The following is a 19,227-nucleotide window of genomic DNA, read 5'->3' as shown; positions in this document are numbered from 1 at the left end:
GACCCAAGACCTCAAGGAAGACAAAAACCAGAGACCCAAGCAAAACCAAGTAGAAAGACCAAGCTCATAGAGCCAAAAAGGGAATCTGAAGAAATGCCACAGTAAGACACAGACACAGAAACTAAAACACAGAGGCAGAAATCTCCATGTCAAGAAGTCAAAAAGGCAAGAAGGAGCATGTGTGCCAAAAAAAGGTTTTGTTTTATGTGCAGGTTAGGACATAGTGAGAGAATGATTGGAGAGTATAAAGGACCAGTAACCAAATGAACAGATGATTAAAGAGATTTTAATTTGAGCATGTCTTATTTCTAGGAGATATGTATATATAAAGAAATAGAAATTTACATGACTAAAAAATATCCTTCTGTAACAATGAATCCTAGTGAAACCACTGTATATGATGAGCTATGATTGTAGATGGTTTATGCTTATTTCCATCTTATAAAATAAAATGAAAGTCAGATTCAGGACAATTATTTTCTGATTTTTAATATCAGCCTTCTCCCTCAGGAGAGAGAGAATTAACAATAAAATAAAGTAAGGAGGCATTGAGATTAGAGAAATATGATAGACGAATCCTCTTAATGAGACTCGGGTGATTTTAAAACACAGTTGACAGACTGAGACTGGAGGCACATTTGCCTTTCTGGTTTGTACTACATTTTCAAATATTTTCACTAAACATTTTCTGTGTTTTATAGTGTGGGGGGAAAAATTATTTTGCAAGGAAGAATTTGGTACAGTATATATTTTTCCTAAAATACATTATATTATCTTTCAACATATATTATATAACATGCAATCTTTAATATATAGTAGTCCCCCTTCATCTGCAGGGAATATGTTTCAAGACCCCTAGTGGATGTCTGAAATCTTGGATGACACCAAACACTGTATATACTATGTTGTTGTTGTTTTTACACACATTCTTATGATAAAGTTTAACTCATAAATTAGGCACAATAAGAAATTAACAACAATAATAAAACAATTATAACAAAATACTATAATAAAAATTATATGAATGTGGTCTTTCTCTTTCCCTCAATATATCTTTTTGTACTGTACTCACAATTCTTGTTATAATGTGAGATGATAAAATGCAATGAGATGAGATGAAATGAGGTGAATGACTGACACAGGCATTGTGATGAGATGAAGTGAGGTGAATGACATAAGCATTGTGATGGATGAAGTGAGGTGAATGACATAGGCATTGCACCGTAGCAGTAGGCTACTATTGACTTTCTGATGATATGTCAGATTGAGGGTCATCTGCTTTGGGTAATCCTGGATCATCAAGCCATGACAATATCGATGGTTGGGTATTAGGAGCAGTGTCGATGTCAATGTCAGTGACTAATAAGTAGGTAGTGTATACAGCTAGATACACTGGACAAAGGGATGATTGACATCCTGGGCAGAATGGAGCAGGGCAGCCTGAGATTTCATCACACTACTCAGAACGGCAATTTAAAACTTACTAATTATTTATTTCTGGAATTTAGCACTTAGTATATTTGGATCACAGTTTACTGTGGGTAAGTAACTAAAACTGCAGAAACTGAAACCACAGACAAGGGGTGGGCAGCTACTGTACTTGATTTATGGTGAAACATGCATCTTTATAAATTTGTTGCATATTATTATGTCATGTACAATATATTGATTATCACAGAGTTTAAACCGTGTCAGTTATCTGAGTAAATGTCTCCTGACCACAATCTCTAGTTGAAACAATAAAAATAGTCATATTCATATTATTAGAAAAATATGCTATTGCTAATATTTCAGTGTTTTGCAAATAATCTTAGAATACTTTAATTGAAGTGATTCTTGTATATGGTATACATTTTATCTGCAGCAAAATACCAAAATACTTCTCTGGAGATCCATAGATATTCTGAAAAGGTGACTCAGGGACCATCTTAGGGGAGGAACTAAATAGAAGTGGCAAAAAAGATCAGCACTCAACTTTCTCCCAGAAAAGCTGCAATTGTGTGTTCATCCCATTGGCTTCTTACTCCAAAATTCATTTTAACACAATGTTTTAATGTTGGGAAAAATAAAACTTAATATTCCAAGAAAAGGTTTATATCAGTTAAGGATTAATATTATAAACACAATATGAATGGAATTTGAAAAAAACATTTTTTGAGTGTTTATAGATTTATCTGAGTAATGCTATCCCTTCAGTTTCACATGACTCAAAAACAAATTTTTACACAGCAGGTACATCTCAATGGTAAATAAATCTTTTTCTTTCTTTCAAATTCACAAATTAGTTTTAAATATACATCACACAAAATCACATGAAGGCTGATTTACTTGAGAACATTTATGTGTATATTGAGTGTAAATAGTATTTTGTAAGAAGCTTATAAGTCACTCCTCCATCCTAACAACAACAAGAAAAATAAGAAATCAACAAGTTTTTTTAGTTTCATCAGAGAATTGAAGTCACAGGACAAACCACTGCCCAGAAAACTGAAGGGATAAATAGAAACAGAGAAATGCAACTTAGTGGGGCAGAAATTCATTCTGAAATTTCCGTAGGAACCAGTGCTACGGTAGGACAATCTGTAATTGATGAATTGCTGGAGGCTCAGTGTGGACAAGTCTAAGAGATAAAAACTCCAGGGAGACGCAGTCCGTGGGCATCCCCCAACTTGGGTGAGTTTCACCTCCAGGAGCTTGCCTTGGTTCTCATAGTGAATATTGGAGAAACATCTAGTGCTTTCAGCAGGGAAAGGGGAAAAGGAACCATTTTAAAATATGTGAGAGTATTCTGTTCTTAGCAGGGCCTGCTCTCAGGAAGAAAATATGTCCATACAAAACCTGCACACAGATGTTTATAGCAGCTGTGTTCATAACTGCCAAAACTTGAAAGCAACCAAGATGTCTTTCAGTAGATAAACTAATTATTAATTATTTTATTACCTAATTATTAATTGTGGTACATACAGATAATAGAATACTATTCAACAAGAAAATGAAATGGGCTATCAAGCCATGAAAAGACATGGAGGAGCCCTAAATGCATGTTACTAAGTGAAAGAAGTCAAACGTTGAGGCTACATGTGATTCAACCTATATGGCATTCTGGAAAAGATAAAACTATGGAGACAATAAAAGGATCATTGGTCCCAGAGGTTAGGGAGGAAGGAAGTGGAGAACAGAGGGTTTTTTTGATCACTGAAACTATTTTATACAACAATGGTGGATACATGTCATTATACATTTGTCAAAACCCATGGAATATACACCAAGAGTGAACCCTAATGTAAACTTTGGACTTTAGATGATAATGTTGTTGTCTCAGTGCAGGTTTATTGATTATAACAAATGTACTACTATGGTCTAGGATGTTGATTGAACGGTTGTCTTTTTGTGGGAACTGGAGTTTATGGGAACTCTCCATACATTTTGTTCAATTTTTCTGTGAACATAAAATTGCTCTAGAAAACAAAATATGTTAACAACAACAACAAAAAAGACCAGAAGAGAGTAAAAATGTTGGCTTTCTTGCATTTTCCATTCCATTTTTTAAAGCAACGATCATGGCTGAAATGAAAACACAAAAAAGTGGTAACTGTGGAGGTTGGGGAGCGGATAGTAAGCATTCCTGTGGGATGGTCGTTTTATCCCTAATATTGCTTAGAATTGCCAGCTCATGGTGGTAATACTCCAACTGACTTTTAGTGGCTTTGAACATGATTTTAAGTTTTTCTACAATATACTCACTTATTGCTTGCATGAACAGCAAATTTTCCATACTATCCCTTGGTATATATCAGGGACAAGGAAGATGGTTACAGAGAAGGAGAAGGTTTAGCCAGAATCCTTTATGACTTTTAGAGAGAAAAGCCTATATTAATGTCAGTACTTTCTTTTTAATTTCTTTTATTGAATTTTTATAAAATTATAAAAAAGAATGCTCACTGGAACCAGTAGAAAAAAACCCCACAGAGCTGTATTTTTAAAAGTTAATAAACCACCAACTCTCCTCAAATACAAAATTCTTACCTAGCAGGTAGCAAATAACTTTCTGTGTAGGTTCACCCATACTTTTCTCTTACTAAAACAAATATACACATAAAGATTTAACTTACATAAATATATGGCATTATGTAGTATGTATAATTCTTTAACATGCTTGTTTACTTAGTGATATATATGGTTCTCTACAAGTTAATTCATATAGGATTAATTCATTCTCTTAATTAATTTATTCATTCAATTAGCATTTTTTTGTTAAAAATATACTACTGTAATTTATTCAAATCTTGCCAATGGATAAGAGGGTGTTGTTTATAAAATATTGAATAAACATCTTTGAAAACAGATCCTCATATATAATTTAATTATTAGGGATAGTTTCTAAAACACAGATTTTGCTGGAGGCAAATAAATAGTTTTTCCAAAAATACTTTAGCACTTAATGTTTTCATTCTTTAATTTGCCTAACTTTTGTTGAAAACAGTATATAATTGTTTTGATTACTATTTCTCTACTAAATAATTTAAATTTCTTATGTTTATAGTCCATTTACCCTTTCTCCATAATGAACTGTATATTTGTATATTAGGTATTTCTTAGAAATCTTCACTTTTTAACTACAATGTGTATTGTATACAATGTTTATAAAAAATTTTCACTTAATCTAACATATATGCATATATGTTATATAGAACACATATATGCATATATGTTATATAGAACACATATATGCATATATGTTATATAGAACACATATATGCATATATGTTATATAGAACACATATATGCATATATGTTATATAGAACACATATATGCATATATGTTATATAGAACACATGTATGCATATATATGTTATATAGAACACATATATGCATATATGTTATATAGAACACATATATATGCATATATGTAAAATATGTATGTATTATATATGTACCATATAGTATATATGTTATATTCCATATAATATTGTATACTGCATATTACATATGTATGGTTGATATGTGTGTACAGGTCCTACATGGGTTTTCTTTTCATTATTCCATAAAATTCATCTCCTGTCATACTATCCCCCTTGTTCACACTGCTTCACTGTTATTGCTCTGCTCTCCCCTAACATACCATGAATACTTTGACCTCAGAGCTTTGCACCTGTTGATCTTGTTGAACAGAGGCTTTTTCTTCAGACTGCTGCCTGGAATGACCCTTGACTGCTTAGATGCCTCTCCTGAAAGGTAGTCTTTACAGAGACTTTCCCTGGCCGCTTACCTAAAAGGCCAGCCAACCACCACCATCAGGATCATTCCTGCGTGATTTTGGTTTCTTTTTCTTTACAACACTTACTACTACCTTAAAAAAAAAGTTAACTTGTTTATATGTTTATTTTTTCTCTGTACCATTAGAATGTAAGCTCTGGGAGGAAGAAATCTTGTCCATCTCTCTCATGCCTGTATACCTAGTGCCAAAGACATGTGGGCACTTAAGAAATTTGTTAAATCAATGAATGTATGAATTAATATATTGTATTTAATTTATAATGTGGTAAATATTTGAATAATATTCAGTTTTCCTGTACAGCATTGTGGCATGTTTTCCATATATGTGCAGGTTTTATTTGGTATCCTGAAACAAAGTTCTATAGTTTTCTTCATATGTATCCAGTAACTTAGTAAATTTACTTCTTAATATATCTAGTTTTATTTGGGACATTATAATGCCTAGTTATTTTTTCATAATCAAAAATTCCTAATTTGTTATTTTAACTTAAAAAATTTTTCTATATATAGCTTGTTCCACTGACTTTGCAATATTCTCCTAATAATGCTAATGGTTTTAATACCGTTTCTTTTTTTCTTTTTGCCATATACATGTTATTCATATCTCACATTTTAACATTTTTTCTCCTTATTTGATTATTTTTCCATATTGCATTGTTTAGAATCTCTAAAACAAAACTGAATGACAGTGATTCAAGAGGATATCACTGTCTCCATCCAGATTTTAATGGAAATAAGATTAGTGTTTTAACATTTAATATTATGCTTGCTATGAACATTTTCCATATAGTCTTTAAATTGTTTTAATGTGCTATCAAATCATATTTTAGTTTAGCTTATTATTAGGACAGGTCCCTGAATTTTGGAAGCAGATTTGCAGCATCCTTTAAAATAATTACATTGTTGTTATCATTTAAGTTACTATTGCAATTAGTTACATTGGAATATTTTCCTTCATCCCAACAATAAATGCTACTTGGTTGCAAATATCATTCTTTTAATTTCTTGATTCAGTAAATATTTACTGATCATGAGTAGACACCTGACACTTTTCCAAATGACATCTTCAAATGGATATATCAAACAGACAGTTGGATAATTAATTTCAGAGTTTGGGGACAAAACTACAGCCAGATTGGAGATATTATTAAGGAATCACCAACATGGAGTAGACCAACCTATAACAATTTCAAGGTGCTGTCACTGGGTTGTGAACAGTTACTCTATGAGAGTCCTCTGAGTGTGTGTGTATATGTTTGTGCACATGCATGTCCATATTGGTATGTAACCCCTCAGTAAATGTTAACTATTATTGGGTATTTTTTCTGGTGTTACTATTTTATTTTACAATAGCTTTTATAGTAACTGTCATTATTTCTATTAATTTATACCAGTCACATTTGTTCTCTGACACAAGGGTCATTTATAATGGCAATTTATCATTTTGTATAACAGTTTCCAATTTTCAGTTCTGAACTCCTAATCACCTGAGTGGATGCCATTAATTCTAGGGGTTTATTTATCCTTATCCTCCTAGAAAAATATGTAAAGAAAAATTTTATATCATTTTAATCTATCTTCAATCATCAGGTGTTCTTTATGATAGCTTGTCTTCGCTTTTAAATGATTAAAACCTCCTCCTTTCCTTGTTTTTATCGTTATTTACTATTTCTTCTCTATATCCTTTGACAAATCTTATCCCTAGTTTATATTAATTCAACACATACTTGTAAATCACCTACGGTATGATAAAAACCAGCATGTTAACAAAATAAAAAAGCATCATACACAAGTAAGGCTTGTGAAGAACAGGAAGTCTAATTAAAGTGATTAAGCTATCACATAAGTAATAATACAAGGTAGAAACTAATACATTTATGATATAAAGGATGAAAACGTTAAACAGAGACTCGAAGGAGATTGCTGATATTTCTGCATGGAGTGACAGGCAAGCTAACATTTAAACTGGGTTTTGAAGCATGGATTGATTTTGGAAATGATAAGTAAGTGATACACAAAGTAGAGTAAACAGAATATGCAAAGTAAATAAAGCAGAAATACTGAGTCAACTAGTATGTGGAATCACAAGTACTTTTATTAAGCTAAAATTATAAATATAAAATGAACTAATAGTTATGTTTAAAAAGCACACTAGAATCAGAAAAATGGAGGGTTTAGGAATAAATTGAGACTTCTTACTTTTTACAGTGACCTGATTGTTTTACTTCTGATAGACTAAAAGGGCAGCAACTTGAAACATGAACTGGAAAAATTAATAAGAGAGGATCACTGTAATTTTCTTATGATAACCTTGATGACCGCCAATTAGTAGGGCAGTATTTGTTTTTATGTTTATACCATTTTGTCCTGAATCTTAAATTATTTCAACATAGTCTCTAAATTATGTAGATTGTTTTTCTAAATGCTACTTTTAAATTATTTTTGTACTCATTTAGTTATAGTTTAGCTTTAATGAAATTAAATAACTGATAAATTTGTTAGGTTTTCTCTTTTGTTAAAATTTTAATTTCATTATGCTATCACGATTGCCTAATAATTCAAATAACTAAAAAAATGAGGAAGGGCTTGTCAACCGTATCTCTAGACTTACTATACATTACTAATTTGTTAAATTGATTTACAAGTATCCCAATGATAAACACAAAATGAACCCTAGAAACCAAGCCAAATATATATGAGTGTGTGTGTGTCTGCATGTGTGTGGACTTCATATGTGAAAGACCAGGCATAAGTAATTGGATGATGGATGCAAAGACAATTGTTCATCCACATTAATAATACTTGGATCCCTACAACAACAGCATACAAACAGACTCAAATATTAGATTGATTAAATAATTAAATATAAAAACAAAAAATTTGAAACTATTAGGATATATAGAAAGCAGAATATGTTTGTGTTTATGCGTGTGTATACACACACACACACACAGGCATAAATAATGATTACTCAAACAGAAATTAAAATACTTAAAATAAATAAGGAGATTGCTAATTTGCCAAATCACTGATCTCATATATATATATAAACACACACATAGTTGATTTTTATCAACTCTAAGGTTAAGGGAGAAAGATTATTCTGAATATCCTTCAGATTACACTTAGCATGACAACCTTATTTTCACCAAAACACACCAGACTATAAATGGTATAAAGTACAAACTCTTCTGTATAAAAGAAAAGATACAAAGCTTTCAAAATCTATCCAAAATCCCCAATTAAAATAGTCTTCATAGAATACTACATAAAGATAAATAATTTAGTGTACTATAAATATCCTTTCGAATCTGACATTCTATATTAAATATTAGATTGCATAATAGAAATAGCTGTAGAATTGATTAGCATCTAGATTTCTCAAATGGAATCCTTAAGATGTTCCACAGATTCTACACTAACCAGATTTTAGAGTCTTTAGGAAGATTTTAGAATTGGATATCTATGACTTATGTAAATAGATTAAGGTTTCCATTATAGATCAAGACAGAATAACAAAGACAAAATTTACCTTCTTTTATTCAACTACTAGAAAACTAGGTAAAATACATGAAACAACAGTCTTCAGCTATTGAACAGAAGGCACAGGACTATGATACTCAAGAAAAGGGAAACAAAGTGATTCCTACAATTGAATCAGCTTATTCTTTTGAAGCAGTAATGGATAATGTGTTTCCATATTTGCTGAAACTATAATTCTGTAGATCCAGGAAGCTGCACAAATAAGCATAGAGCTGAAAAACTATTTTGCACACTTGTAATAAAATATACTTATCAAATTAAATGAAACTGGTTATTTGAAAAGATCAGTATAATTGACAAACTTCAAACTGATCAAAAATATAGGAAAGACAAAAAATAATATAAAGCAAGAGAACCTCAATATGGATCTATAGATATTAGACAAATAAGGGAAAATTATGCAAAGCTAATACATTTGACAATGTATAAAAGATAGACAAATTCCATGAAAGATACAAACCACTAATGTTCACTCAATATGACTGAGTTAACATGAATAGCCCCGTTTACTAAAGAAATTGAATATCATTTAAAAGTCTCTCCCATTTAAAAAAAAAAAGAAAAGAAAGAAACGGGAGGCACAGATTGCTTCAGCAATAAATTTTATCAGACATTTAAGAGAAAATAAGGCCAATTCCACTGAAACTCTTTAGAAAAGTGAAGGAGACAGACTTCCTTACTTCATTTTAAGAGGCCTGCAATACCTCAATACCAAAATCAGATAAAAACATCATAATTGAAGAAAACTAGAGACCAATATATTTCATTAACGTAGATCCAAAACTTTCTTTTCCAAAAACTGTTTAAATCAAATTGCATAACATACAAAAAGAATAATACACTATGACTAAATGGGGTTTGTCCAAGAATGTAAGAATTGTTTAACATTTGAAAAATCACTCAGTGTAATTTACCACAGTCATAGATTAAAAAAGAAAAAAAAAAAGATTATCTTAAAAGATACCAAAACAAATCTGACAAATTTCAATATATTTATGATAAAAATTAGCAGCCAACTATAAATAGACTTATTTTCAAGCTGATAAATGACATATATGAAATGATTACAACTAATATATTTATTGATGAAAGACTGAGTGTTCTTGCCCTAAAATGAGAAGTAAGACAAGGATGCCTTTGTTTACATTTCCTATTCAACATAGCACTGGAGTTTCTAGCCAATTTAATAAGACAAGAAAAATATAAGCATACTGATTGTAAAAGAAGTTGTAAAACTTTTTTCACAGACAAAAATAAAAATCTATGTGGAAAAATAAAACAAGCTTACAAAAAAGACACGAGAATTAATAAGTGAATTTTTCTATGTCACAGGTGTAAGGTCAATGTTCAAAAATTTATTGTGTTTCTAAATACTCGCCAAGAAATGTTGAAATTTGAGGTTGAAATTGTGCCACTGATAATAGCATCAAAATGTATAAAAAACTTAATGATACATTTAACAAAGCATGTTAGACCTGTATGCTGCAAAGTACAAAACATTGGTGAGAAAATCTTTAACATTCCTAATAAATCTTTATTAATAGATTAGAAGATGCAATGTGAATTCTCTCCAAATTGATCTACCGATGAAACACGATAGAAATACCAGCAAGCTTCTTTTTCAGAAATTTCCAAGCTGATTCTAAAATTTGTAAGGAAATACATTACTCAAAATAGCCAAAATGATTGTGAATAAAATTCCAAAGATTTAGGACTTAATTTCAAGATTATACACTATAATTACACATACCAAAATAGTTTGGATATTGATTAAGATAGATATGTAGATAAGGGAAACAGAATTCAGAGTTCAAAAATTGACTATTGTAGATGGTCTGTTAATTTTTTACATAGATGCTAAAGTTATTCAATAGAAAATGGGAAATATTTTCAACAAATATTGCTGTAATAACTTTATATATTGGTATGCCAAAAATGTCTTATTTCTCTATGTCATGCCATGTAAAACAATTAAACTTGAAATAGCTCTTAGATATAAATGTAAGTACAAAAACTATAAAACTTATTGAAAATAAAATTCTGGTAGGAAATCTTTGTGTCCTTAGGCAAAGCCAAAATTATGAACCACGCAATAAAAAATTGATAACTTTGACCACATTGAATTTTTAAAAATTCTCTTCAAAAGAAATCTTAGAGAAAATAATACAACAAACCTTATCCTGGGAAAAAATGTTTTAACAACATATAGCTTATTCAGGATTGTAACCAGAGTACATTAAAAATACTTGTAGCTCAATAATAAGAAGGTAAAAACCAATTAAAGTAAGCAAAATATTTGAATAGGCATTTCACAGAAGGCTATAAACAACAAATGGGCATATGGAAAGGTATTTAACATTATTAGTCACAGGGAAATGCAAAATTAAAACCACATTACACACCTACTACAACAGCTAAAATTAAAAAGAAAATATCCAGTGTTAATGATTAAATGTAGCAACTGATACTCTCATACATTTCTAGTGGGAATTTACAATGTTTCAAACACCATGGAAAATTCTTTCCCAGTCTTTTATGAAGTTAAATATACACTCACTAAGCCCACTCTTACTTATTTACTCCAAAAAAATGGAGATATATGCTCAAATAAGGACTTGTACTTAAATGTTCATAACTGCTTCAATCAAAATGGTCTAAAACTGAAAGCAATCTAATGCCTCATCAATTATTGAATTAACTAACATAATATCGTATAGCTATATAATGTAATCCTACTGGGCAATTAAAAACACCAACCTATTAATGAAACAACATAGATAAATTTGAAAACCATTACAGTAAACGAAAAAAAAAAAAGCAAAGCAAGATCATCATGGTGGACGGGAGGCAGGACTAGATTGCAGCTTCAATTCAGACGGACAGAGCTGTGTGCAGAGGCTAATATCATGAATTTTAGCTCCAGAATGACTGCAAGAACAAACCAAGAATCCCGAGAGGACCCACAGCAGGACCCGGGAGACACCCCAAATACTGTGCTAGTATCCACAGCTGAGAGACCCACAGATAGTTCACCAGCCTGGAGCTAGCTAGACTTGCTGGGTGGCTAGGCCCAGAAAAGAGATAACAATCACTGCAATTTGGCTCACAGGAAGCTACATCCATAGGAAATTGGGGAGAGTACTACATCCCACTACCACACCCCATGGGACAAAAGAATCTGAACAATAGCCTTCAGTCCTAGACCTTCCCTCTAACAGAGCCTACCCAAATAAGAAGGAATCAGAAAACCAACTCTGGTAATATGACAAAACAAGGCTCTTCAACACTCCCCAAATATTACACTAGCTCACCAGCAATGGATCCAAACAATGAAGAAGTTTCTGATTTACCTGAAAAAGAATTCAGGATGTTAGTTATTAAGCTAATCAGGGAGGTACCAGAGAATGGTGAAGCCCAAATGGAAGGAAATGCAAAAAACGATACAAAAAGTGAAGGGAGAAATATTCAAAGGAATAGATGGTATAAACAGAAAACAATAAAAGCTTCAGGAAACACTGGACACACTTAGAAATGCAAAATACTCTGGGATGTCTAAGCAATAGAATTGAATGAGTAGAAGAAAGAAATTCAGAGCTCAAAGACAAAGTCTTCTATTTAACCCAATCCAACACAGACAAAGAAAAAAGAATAAGAAAATATGAACAAAGCCTCCAAGAAGTCTGGGATATGTTAAACAACCAAATCTAAGAATAATTGGTTTTCCAGAAGAAGAACAGAAATCTAAAAGTTTGGCAAACATATTTGGGGGAATAATCAAAGAAAACTCCCCTGGCCTTGCTAGAGACCTAGATAACAAAATACAAGAAGTACAAAGAACATCTGGGGAATTCATTGCAAAAATATCATTACCTAGGTACACTGTCATCAGGTTATCTAAAGTTAAAATAAAGGAAAGTATCTTAAGAGCTGTGAGACAGAAACACCAGGTAACCTATGAAAGAAAACCTAAATTAACAGCAGATTTATCAACAGAAACCCTACAAGCTAGAAGGGATTGGGGTCCTATCTTCAGCCTCCCCAAACAAAACAATTATTAGCCAAGAATTTTGTATCCAGCAAAACTGAGCATCATATATGAAGAAAAGATACAGTCTTTTTCAGACAAACAAATGCTGAGAAATTTACCACCACAAAGCCACCACTGCAAGAATTGCTAAAAGGTGCTCTAAATCTTGAAACAAATTCTGGAAACACATCAAAACAAGACCTCTTTAAAGCATAAGTCAGGCAGGACCTATAAAACAAAAATACAATTTGAAAAGCAAAAACAGAAAGCAAAAAACCAAGGTACACAGACAACAAATACCATGACGAATGCAATGGTACCTCCCATCTCAATACTAACATTGAATACACATGGCATACACGCTCCACTTAAAAGATACAGAACTGCAGAACGGATAAGAACTCACCAACCAATTGTCTGCTGCCTTCAGGAAACTCAGCTAACACATAAGAACTCACATAAATTTAAAGGGGTAGAAAAGGACATTTCATGCAAATGGACACTAAAAGTAAGCAGGGGTAGCTATTCTTACGGAAGACAAAACAAACTTTAAAGCAACAGTAGTTAAAAAAGACAAAGAGGGACATTATATAATGGTAAAAAGGCCTTGTCTAACAGGAAAATATCATAATCCTAAACATGTATGCACATAACACTGGAGCTCCCAAATTTACAAAACAATTACAGCACTAGACAGGTCATCAAGACATACAGTCAACAAAGAAACAATGGATTCTTTGTTGAATCCATGAAACAAATACCACAAAACAAATGGGCTTAACAGATATATACAGAACTTTCCATCCAACAACCATAGAATATACATTCTATTCAAGAGCACAGGGAACTTTCTCCAAGATAGATCATATGATAGGCCACAAAATGAGCCTCATTAAATTTAAGAAATTTGAAATTATATCAAGCACTCTCTCAGACCATAGTGGAATAAAACTGGAAATCAGCTCCAAAAGGAACCTTCAAAACCATGCAAATACATGGAAATTAAATAACCTGCTCCTGAATGAGCATTGGGTCAAAAACTAAATCAAGTTGGAAATTAAAACATTCTTCAAACTGAATGACAATAATGACAGAACCTATCAAAACCTCTGGGATACAGCAAACGTGGTGCTAAGAGGACAGTTCATAGCCCTAAATGCCTTCATTAAAAAGACTGAAAGAGCACAAACAGACTTTCTAAGGTTATACATCAAAGAACTAGAGGAACAAGAGCAAGTCAAATCCAAACTCAGCAGCAAAAAGGAAATATGAAAATCAGAGCAGAAATAAATGACATTGAAACAACAACAACAACAACAACAAAAACAAAATATAAATGAAACAAAAAGCCTGTTCTTTGAAAAGACAAATAAAATTGAAAGACCATTACCAAGAGTAATGAAAAAGAGAGAAAATCCAAATAACCTCATTAAGAAATGAAACAGGAGATATTACAACTGACACCACTGAAATACAGAAGATCATTCAAGGCTACTATGTAAACTTTTATGCACATGAAATAGAAAACCTAGAAAAGATAAATGAATTACTGGAAAAATACAATTCTCCTAGCTTAAATCAGGAAGAATTAGATACCCTGAACACACCAATAACAAGTAGTGGGATTGAAATGGTAATTTAAAAATTACCAACAAAAAAAGTCCAGGACCAGATGAATTCACAGCAGAATTCTACTAAACATCCAAAGAAGATTGGTGCCAATCCTTTTGACACTATTCCACAAGACAGAGAAAGAGGGAACTCTCCCTAATTCATCCTATGAGGTCAGCATCAACTTAATACCAAAATCAGGAAAGGATATAACAAAAAAAGAAAATTACAGACCAATATCCCTGATGAACATAGAGGCTAAAATTCTTTTTTTTTTTTTTGTTAGTATTATACTTTAAGTCCTAGGGTACATGTGCACAATGTGCAGGTTTGCTACATATATATACTTGTGCCATGTTGGTGTGCTGCACCCATCAACGCTTCAGGACACATCAACTCGTCATTAACTTCAGGTATAACATCCAATGCCATCCTTCCTCTCCCCCCTCCCCATAATAGGCCCTGGTGCGTGATGTTCCCCTTCCCGAGTCCAAGTGATCTCATTGTTCAATTCCCACCTATCAATGAGAACATGCGGTGTTTGGTTTTCTGTGTTTGCGATAGTTTGCTGAGAATGATGGTTTCCAGCTGCATCCATGTCCCTACAAAGGACACAAACTCATCCTTTTTTATAGCTGCATAGTATTCCATGGTGTATATGTGCCACATTTTCTTAATCCAATCTGTCACTGATGGACATTTGGGTTGATTCCAAGTCTTTGCTATTGTGAATAGTGCTGCAATAAACATACGTGTGCATGTGTCTTTATAGCAGCATGATTTATAATCCTTTGGGTATATACCCAGTAATGGGATGGCTGGGTCAAATGGTATTTCTAGTTTTAGATCCTTGAGGAATCGCCATACTGTTTTCCACAATGGTTGAACTAGTTTACAATCCCACCAACAGTGTAAAAGTGTTCCTATTTCTCCACATCCTCTCCAGCACCTGTTGTTTCCTGACTTTTTAATGACCGCCATTCTAACTGGTGTGAGATGGTATCTCATTGTGGTTTTGATTTGCATTTCTCTGATGGCCAGTGATGATGAGCATTTTTCATGTGTCTGTTGGCTGCATAAATGTCTTCTTTTGAGAAGTGTCTGTTCATATCCTTTGCCCACTTTTTGATGGGGTTGCTGTTTTCTTGTAAATTTGTTTGAGTTCTTTGTAGGTTCTGGATATTAGCCCTTTGTCAGATGAGTGGATTGCAAAAATTTTCTCCCATTCTTTAGGTTGCCTGTTCACTCTGATGGTAGCTTTATTGCTGTGCAGAAGCTCTTTAGTTTAATTAGGTCCCATTTGTCAATTTTGGCTTTTGTTGCCGTTGCTTTTGGTGTTTTAGACATGAAGTCCTTGCCCACGCCTATGTGCTGAATGCTATTACCTAGGTTTTCTTCTAGGGTTTTTATGGTATTAGGTCTAACATTTAAATCTCTAATCCATCTTGAATTAATTTTCATATAAGGAGAAAGGAAAGGATCCAGTTTCAGCTTTCTACTTATGGCTAGCCAATTTTCCCAGCACCATTTATTAAATAGGGAATCCTTTCCCCATTTCTTGTTTTTCTTGGGTTTGTCAAAGATCACATGGTTGTAGATGTGTGGTAGTATTTCTGAGGACACAGTTCTGTTCCACTGGTCTATATCTCTGTTTTGGTACCAGAACCATGCTGTTTTGGTTACTGTAGCCTTGTCGTATAGTTTGAAGTCAGGTAGCATGATGCCTCCAGGTTTGTTCTTTTGACTTAGGATTGTCTTGGCAATGTGGGCTCTTTTTTGGTTCCATATGAACTTTAAAGCAGTTTTTTCCAATTCTGTGAAGAGAGTCGTTGGTAGCTTGATGGGGATGGCATTGAATCTATAAATTACCTTGGGCAGTATGGCCATTTTCATGATATTGATTCTTCCTATCCACGAGCATGGTATGTTCTTCCATTTGTTTGTGTCCTCTTTTATTTCGCTGAGCAGTGGTTTGTAGTTCTCCTTGAAGACATCCTTCACATCCCTTGTAAGTTGGATTCCTAGGTATTTTATTCTCTTTGAAGCTATTGTAAATGGGAGCTCATTCGTGATTTGGCTCTCTGTTTGTCTGTTACTGGTGTATAAGAATGATTGTGATTTTTGCACATTAATTTTGTATCCTGAGACTTTGCTGAAGTTGCTTATCAGCTTCAGGAGATTTTGGGCTGAGACAATGTGGTGTCTCCATATACAATCATGTCATTTGCAAACAGGGACAATTTGACTTCTTCTTTTCCTAACTGAATACCCTTGATTTCTTTCTCTTGCCTGATTGCCCTAGCCAGAACTTCCAACACTATGTTGAATAGGAGTGGTGAGAGAGGGCATCCCTGTCTTGTGCCAGTTTTCAAAGGGAATACTTCCAGTTTTTGCCCATTCAGTATGATAGTGGCTGTGGGTTTGTCATAAATAGCTCTTATAATTTTGAGGTACGTTCCATCAATACCGAATTTATTGAGCGTTTTTAGCATGAAGGGCTGTTGAATTTTGTCAAAGGCCTTTTCTGCATCTATTGAGATAATCATGTGGTTCTTGTCTTTGGTTCTGTTTATATGCTGGATTACGTTTATTGATTTGCGTATGTTGAACCAGCCTTGCATCCCAGGGATGAAGACCACTTGATCATGGTGAATAAGCTTTTTGATGCACTGTTGGATTCGGTTTGCCAGTATTTTATTGAGAATTTTTGCATCGATGTTCATCAGGGATATTGGTCTAAAATTCTCTTTTTTTGTTGTATCTCTGCCAGGCTTCGGTATCAAGATGATGTTGGCCTCATAAAATGAGTTAGGGAGGATTCCCTCTTTTTCTATTGATTGGAATAGTTTCAAAAGTAATGGTACCAGCTCCTTCTTGCACCTCTGGTAGAATTCAGCTGTGAATCCATCTGGTCCTGGACTTTTTTTGGTTGGTAGGCTATTAATTATTGCCTCAATTTCAGAGCCTACTATTGGTCTATTCAGGGATTCAACTTCTCCCTGGTTTAGTCTTGGGAGAGTGTAAGTGTCCAGGAAATTATCCATGTCTTCTAGATTTTCTAGTTTATTTGCATAGAGGTGTTTATAGTATTCTCTGATGGTAGTTTGTATTTCTGTGGGGTCAGTGGTGATAGTGGTGATATCCCCTTTATCATTTTTTATCACATCTATTTGATTCTTCTCTCTTTTCTTCTTTATTAGTCTTGCTAGTGGTCTATCAATTTTGCTGTTCTTTTCAAAAAACCAGCTCCTGGATTCACTGATTTTTTGGAGGGTTTTTTGTGTCTCTATCTCCTTCAGTTCTGCTCTGATATTAGTTATTTCTTGCCTTCTGCTAGCTTTTGAATGTGTTTGCTCTTGCTTCTCTAGTTCTCTTAATTGTGATGTTAGAGTGTCAATTTTAGATCTTTCCAGCCTTCTCTTGTGGGCATTTAGTGCTATAAATTTCCCTCTACACACTACTTTAAATGTGTCCCAGAGATTCTGGTATGTTGTATCTTTGTTCTCATTGGTTTCCAAGAACATCTTTATTTCTGCCTTCATTTCGTTATGGACTCAGTAGTCATTCAGGAGCAGGTTGTTCAGTTTCCATATAGTTGAGCAGTTTTGATTGTGTTTCTTAGTCCTGAGTTCTAGTTTGATTGCACTGTGGTCTGAGAGACAGTTTGTTATAATTTCTGTTCTTGTACATTTGCTGAGGAGTGCTTTACTTCCAATTATGTGGTCAATTTTGGAATAAGTGCGATGTGCTGAGAAGAATGTACATTCTGTTGATTTGGAGTGGATAGTTCTGTAGATGTCTATTAGGTCCGCTTGGTGCAGAGATGAGTTCAATTCCTGGATATCCTTGTTAACTTTCTGTCTCGTTGATCTGTCTAATGTTGACAGTGGGGTGTTGAAGTCTCCCATTATTATTGTATGGGAGTCTAAGTCTCTTTGTAAGTCTCTAAGGACTTGGTTTATGAATCTCGGTGCTTCAGTATAGGGTGCATATGTATTTAGGATAGTTAGCTCTTCCTGTTGAATTGATACCTCTACCATTATGTAACGGCCTCTTTTGTCTCCTTTGATCTTTGATGGTTCAAAGTCTGTTTTATCAGAGACTAGGATTGCAACCCCTGCTTTCGTTTTTCTCCATTTGCTTGGTAGATCTTCTTCCATCCCTTTATTTTGAGACTATGTGTGTCTCTGCATGTGAGATGGGTCTCCTGAATACAGCAAACTGATGTGTCTTGACTCTTGATCCACTTTGCCAGTCTGTGTCTTTTAATTGGACCATTTAGTCCACTTCCATTTAAAGTTAATATTGTTATGTGTGAACTTGGTCTTGTCATTGTGATATTAGCTGGTTATTTTGCTCATTAGTTGATGTATTTTGGCATGTTTTTGCAATGGCTGTTACCGGTTGTTCCTTTCCATGTTTAGTGCTTCCTTCAGGGTCTCTTGTAGGGCAGGCCTGGTGGTGACAAAATCTCTAAGCATTTGCTTGTCTGTAATGGATTTTATTTCTCCTTCACTTATGAAACTTAGTTTGGCTGCATATGAAACTCTGGGTTTAAAATTCTTTTCTTTTTTTTTTTTTTTTTTTTTTTTTTTTTCTTGAGGCGGAGTCTCGCTCTGTCGCCCGGGCTGGAGTGCAGTGGCGCGATCTCAGCTCACTGCAAGCTCCGCCTCCCTGGTTCCCACCATTCTCCTGCCTCAGCCTCCCGAGTAGCTGGGACTACAGGCGCCGCCACCACGCCCGGCTAATTTTTTTTGTATTTTTAGTG

At 33.7% G+C, this 19,227-nt stretch overlaps 1 protein-coding gene and 1 long non-coding RNA gene across 8 annotated transcripts in view; one reads left to right on the top strand and one right to left on the bottom strand.

The window, feature by feature from the left end:
* The window catches only part of LOC105486404 (sperm tail PG-rich repeat containing 2), a 657,812-nt gene that overhangs the window by 27,478 nt on the left and 611,107 nt on the right, over window positions 1–19,227 (bottom strand). The window lies entirely within an intron of this gene.
* LOC139362364 (uncharacterized) overlaps window positions 1,409–19,227 on the top strand; it is a 52,032-nt gene continuing 34,213 nt past the window's right edge. For both annotated transcript variants that reach the window (XR_011621157.1, XR_011621158.1), the window contains exons 1-2: window positions 1,409–1,541; window positions 2,557–2,673. This is a non-coding gene — a long non-coding RNA (uncharacterized lncRNA). The remainder of the gene's footprint in view (window positions 1,542–2,556; window positions 2,674–19,227) is intronic.

Source organism: Macaca nemestrina, chromosome 3 (genome assembly GCF_043159975.1).
Source record: "Macaca nemestrina isolate mMacNem1 chromosome 3, mMacNem.hap1, whole genome shotgun sequence".
Taxonomy (NCBI): Eukaryota; Metazoa; Chordata; class Mammalia; order Primates; family Cercopithecidae; genus Macaca; species Macaca nemestrina.
Note: the sequence above shows the minus strand (reverse complement) of the source record. Positions and strands in the feature narration are given on the sequence as shown.